Here is a 6000-nt window from a genome sequence, read left to right as displayed (position 1 = left end):
AGTTTATTTGTGTCATTTCTTTTTGGATTCCGCATATAAGTGATATCATACAATATTTCTCTTTCTCTGTCTGACTTAGTTCACTCAGTATGACAATTTCTAAGTCTATCCATGTTGCTGCAAATGGCGTTATTGCATTCTTTTTAATGGCTGAGTAATATTCTTGTATATATGTACCACATCTTCTTTATCCATTCCTCTGACAGTGGACATTTAGGTTGCTTCCATGTCTTGGCTATTGTAAACAGTGCTGCAATGAACACTGGGGTATATGTATCCTTTTTTTTTTTTTTTACTGTGACTATTCCATCCTGTTTATGATTTAATTAGCCCTCTATAGGGATTGCAAATTTCATAAGGGCAGAAATCAGATCTTATTTATCCTTTGTTTCCTATACTCCAACCTAAGGCAGTGTTTTGTACAAAGGGATAAGCCAGAATTAACATAAACCACAAACACATCCATTCATGAAAATTGGGGAAACAGCTCTTATTTATTCCTAGTTCTGAGTTCTGACACCTGATGCTTTGCTGTACTTAAAATGGGCTAGTTCTCATTCAGCTTCCCTATCAGCCACACCACAATACAACATGTACTAAGCTCTGCCATGTATCAGGCAGTTAGAAGATCTATGGATGCAAGAAATGTCCCTGCCCTCTAGGAAATTATAATCTGACTGGGGAGAGAAGAAAGGTATATATACACATATTTGTGTGTACATATACAAAGGTATATATATATATATATATATATATATATATATATATATATATATACATATTTTGGGGGAGTGGGGCAAAAGTGAAATAACAAAGTAATCAAAAAAGAATGGGTACATTTAAAAAATGGTCTTAGGACAACTGGCTCTCCTCCTGCAAGGAAACAAAATTAAATGCCTATCTCAGACCATGCACACAAACACAAAAATTCCAAGGATATAAATGTTAAAACAAAAGTATAAAGGTATTAAAAGAAATATAGGAAATAAAAAAATCAGAGAAAGTTTCACTAAGCAAGACATAAAAGCCAGAAATCATAAATGAAAAGTTTGATACATTTGACTTCATAAAAATATAAAACTTTTTTTAAATTTTATTTTATTTATTTACTTTTGCTGTGTTGGGTCTTCGTTTCTGTGCGAGGGCTTTCTCTAGTTGTGGCGAGCGGGGGCCACTCTTCACTGCGGTGCGCGGGCCTCTCACTATCGCGGCCTCTCTTGTTGCGGAGCACAGGCTCCAGACGCGCAGGCTCAGTAGTTGTGGCGCACGGGCCTAGTCGCTCCGCGGCATGTGGGATCCTCCCAGACCAGGGCTCGAACCCATGTCCCCTGCATTAGCAGGCAGATTCTCAACCACTGCACCACCAGGGAAGCCCTAAAACTTCTTATAATCGAAGACACGAAGACTGCATTAAAAGATGGGCAATGGGAGGAGCTTCAAGATGGCGGAAGAGTAAGACGCGGAGATCACCTTCCTCCCCACAAATACATCAGAAATACATCTACATGTGGAACAACTCCTACAGAACACCTACAGATGAATGGATAAAGAAGATATGGTACATATATACAATGGAATATTAATCAGCTATAAAAAGGAATGAAATTGGGTCATTTGTAGAGATATGGATGGCCCTAGAGTCTGTCATACAAAGTGAAGCAAGTCAGAAAGAGAAAAACAAATATCGTATATTAACACATGTATGTGGAATCTAGAAAAATAGTACAGACGAACCTATTTCCAGGGCAGGAATAGGGATGTAGATGTAGAGAACGGAAGTGTGGACACGGGGGAAAGGGGAGGGTGGGATGAATTGGGAGATTAGGTTTGACATAAATACACGACCACGTGTAAAACAGATAGCTAGTGGGAACATGTGGTGTAGAACAGAGAGCTCAGCTTGGTGCTCTGTGATGACCTAGATGGGCAGGATGGGAGGGAGGTCCAAGACGGAGGGGATATATGTATACATACAGCTGATTCACTTCCTTGTACAGCAGAAACTAATACAACATTGTAAAGCAGCTATACTCCAATAAAAAAAAGCTTTGTCCAAAAAAAAAAAAAAAAAAAAAAAAGATGGGCAATGAAGTTTGGGAAGATGAAAAAGTTTGGAGATGGACAGTGCATGGTTGCACAACAGTGTTAATGTACTTAATGCCACTGAACTGTACATTTAAAAATGGTTTAAATGGTAAATCTTATGTTACATATATTTTACCACAATAAAAAAAGACATGCAATAAATGAGGAGAAAATATTTGCTATGTAAGTAACTAAGGATGAAGGTCTCTAATAAAATTTGTAAAACTAACCATACTTTTAGGAATGAACTGAGGAGGAATTTCTATGAATCAGAAAGAAAGTGACAAAAAGTTCAACCCCATGTGATTAAAGGCTGGAATCCTGCCAACCTATGTGGTTGTGGTAAGAAAGATTTACCAAGCAGAAGTATACTTTTCTTAACATCTTTCTCCATGATCACAAGTTCTAAATTAGCTACAGCCCAGATAATAGTTTTATGTTTAAGTTAAAATTCTATCTACAGATTTGATTTATCAATGAGATATTTTGGCAGTATTTTCTTCTTCATTATTAAAAATTCACCTGTATCATTATCATGAAAAAAAAGTTCAACTGCAAAATGAATAAAGGATATGAACAAGTATTTCATAGAAGAAATAAAAATGAACAATAAAGTTATGAAAAGTTTAGTCTAGTAATTGCACAAAATGAACTAAAACAATGAGATACTACCCCTCAGATTAATAAAAGTTAAAGAAAAAAAAGATTGGAAAGGGTGTAAGGAAATGGGCACTTTTATGTGTTGGAAATATAAATTGGTGCAGCCTTTTAGGGAAAGCAATTTCACCATATCTTTCAAAAATTTAATTGTACAATTCTAGGACAGAGCAATTCATTCCTCTTCCAGGAATTTTCCCAGAAACAGTCATGTTCACAAAAACACATGTTCAGTACAGCACCCTGTATAACAGCCCAAATTGGAAACTACCCACAAACTACCCAAACTGAAAGCTATTCCTTACACAGAGGAATGGTTAAGTAAATTTTACAAGTATATGATGATGTACTAGGCATGAATTAAAAGAATGAATTAGGATTATATGTACAGACCTGGAATGATGCCCATTATATCTTGATAAGTAAAAAGAAAGGAAGGTATAATATGTAGTATAACCCCTAACTGAATATATATACAATATATATAATACATATTATATATATATATATATATATATATATATATATATATATATATGAGTCCAGTCAGAGATGGAAACCACATCTGTAATTTAATTTGAAAGGGAAAATTTAATTGGAAGACTGATTAACCAGTTAAAGAAGGTTAACTGCTCAAGGTAAAATATCTCTAGAGCTGAGGGCGAGCACCCAAGGAAGGAAGAGATTTGGAAGATTTCTACCCAAGACCCCAAGTTTGGGAATCAGAACTGGTAAAAGAAGGGACTTCCCTGGGAGTCCAGGGGTTAAGACTCCATGCTTCCACTGTAGGGGACATGGGTTTGATCCCTGGTCGGGGGACTAAGATCCTGCATGCAGAGGGGCAAACAAACAAACAAAAAAAGAACTGGTTGAAGATGTGGCTGAGTCCACAGACGATAGAGAAGTTCCCGAGGGGGATCAGGGGCCAGAGCTCGTCTGCAGTCGGCAAGCGGGGCTGGTGAGCAGGGGGCTGCCCACTGGGGCCGATACAGCTCTCGGCAGAGGGCCCCATGAGGAGAAGCCCCAACCAGGAAGAGAAACCTCTCCCTCCGCTCTCGCTCACCCTGGTCCTCCAGTGCCCTCTACCTACAAAGCCTAAGAGCGTGCCAGCTGGCAAAAGAGATATTTTACACGCTATTGCTACAGTGTCACCACGCCAGACTAAGAAGACGAGATTTGAGCTGAGAGGCAATACATTGATTGACTCTGGCATGGTATACTGACCCTGCTTCTCTAAACGAAATGGGATATATGGCATATATAATGGCATAGTATCTATGGAATGTGCATAGATGCCATAACAATGTTTGTTCACACTTATTATGTATTTACTCAGCATGCCAGGAACTGTTCTAAATATTTTGCAAGTATTTCATTTTCATAATCACCCTCAAGTGCAGGAGTTGTTAATATCTCTACTCTATGAATGAGGAAACTGAAGCACTGAGCTGTTAAATAATTTGCCCAAGGTCACACAGCTAGCAAGTAGCAGGGCAAGAGTCACGATGGCTTTACAAACATACAAAAGAGACTGAAAGAATCAAGATGTTAACAGTGGTGACCTCTCAAGGTGGCATTGAAGAGGCCATAGGAGAGGTTTTCACTTTTGTTTTTTGGCCACGTGCACGGCTTGTGGGATCTCAGTTCCCCCACCAGGGATGGAACCCGGCGCCCGCAGTGAAAGCGCGGAGTCCTAACCACTGGACCGCCAGGGAATTCCTGGTTTTCATGTTTTTATCAGTGCTTTAAATAAATAAATAAATAAGTACAGTGATAAACTACTGCTTTTTATTTTGTTTTTGTATCTGTGGGAGGGTTTTTTTTTGGGGGGGGGAATGTTGTATTTTTCAAAGAAGTAACTAAAATAATTGATAAATGACAACTCTCGGTGCCAGGCAGTAAGAAACAAGTGAACCAGCAGAACTGCAAGCAGCGTGGGAGGGAGGGGGTGGCAGTGGCCTGAGGGAAGGATGGGAAGAGGTTGAGTCACCATGAGCTCTGGTTTCTGGTTCCCATTGTGTATGGTGTGATCTGTGACTGGTTATCCGTGATGAGCTTCCTGCCTGCCCTCCTGACCCCAAGAGCTTCAGAGCGTAGGTGACTGTGGCTGCCTGAGGGAATTAGCATTTATGGAGCTCTTGTAAGAGAACATCCGTAAGCTCGACTCCCCAGGTAGTCATTTTTTACCTCTATTTCCCTCGTGAAAAGACCAAGACTCAGGGGAGCAAAGGAAGGTGCACAGGTCCTCGGCGACAAGCAGAGCTGAACGCAGCTCTGCCTAATTCCAGAGTCCAAGCTCACCCAGCTGCTTTCTATATGCATAGTAAAAGACTAGGCTTCTTTCCCCAACTGCCTGCTTCTGGAAGGCTGACCCTGGTGGCTGACATAGCAACTTTAGATCCTTCCCCAGAGACTGAGGGCTGCAGGTCAAGTTGTCAGTAGAGGGAGAGTCAGGCCGGAGGTGCTGACATTGGCTTTCAATGCACCATCCCCCTCCTTCCTTCTAGGAGCAGCCCCTGGTCAAGCCCATTATATCTTGATAAGTCCACGTTCAGGCTGTGTGGGGTTGGGCTGGGGCAGACTGCGCGCAGCTGGCCACTTGAACTTTGGGAGCGTTGACATGAGCCTGGAATTTCCAGAGGAAACTGTGGGGGATGAGACGTGGTGGAGGCCGCTGCTGTGCTCAGTCCAGACATGGAGACACTGACTAGAGTCGGTGCCGAAGGGAACCCACCCACCCACTAATAACTAAAGTGGTTATTAGTCCACTCTAGTTACCAGCCTGCTGTGTATGCATGGTGGAGGGTGGCATTTAGCCAAGTTCTTGTAGGAACTGGTCCCCTGCAGCGTGGGGCCCAACAACAGAAGAGGGACCACCAATAATACTGGGTGGTGCATAGTCATTATGCATTAAACACCAGTGGATTGCACAGTGAAAAGTTATCCTCTTTATAATTCTCTTACATCATCAGGAAAAAAATCCACTGTCACAGCCAATATATCTATTATGTCTCAGAATATGCTCCTTTCCCTTTTTGACCAAGGAGAGAGTAGGCAATAGTATCTAGCTAGAGCTTAGTAAACAGTGTTACATTTTCATTCTATTTATTTTTACAGCTCATTTTCTGTAGCAAATGTAATGTTTTTCCATTTATGGTAGTGACGTAAAATTTCCTTTTTTTTTTTAGATTTATTTATTTAGGCCATGCCACTTGGCATGTGGGATCTTACTTACCTGACCAGGATCAAACCTGTGCC

This window comes from Hyperoodon ampullatus (genome assembly GCF_949752795.1).
Source record: "Hyperoodon ampullatus genome assembly, chromosome: 8".
In the NCBI taxonomy this organism is placed as follows: domain Eukaryota; kingdom Metazoa; phylum Chordata; class Mammalia; order Artiodactyla; family Ziphiidae; genus Hyperoodon; species Hyperoodon ampullatus.
Note: the sequence above shows the minus strand (reverse complement) of the source record.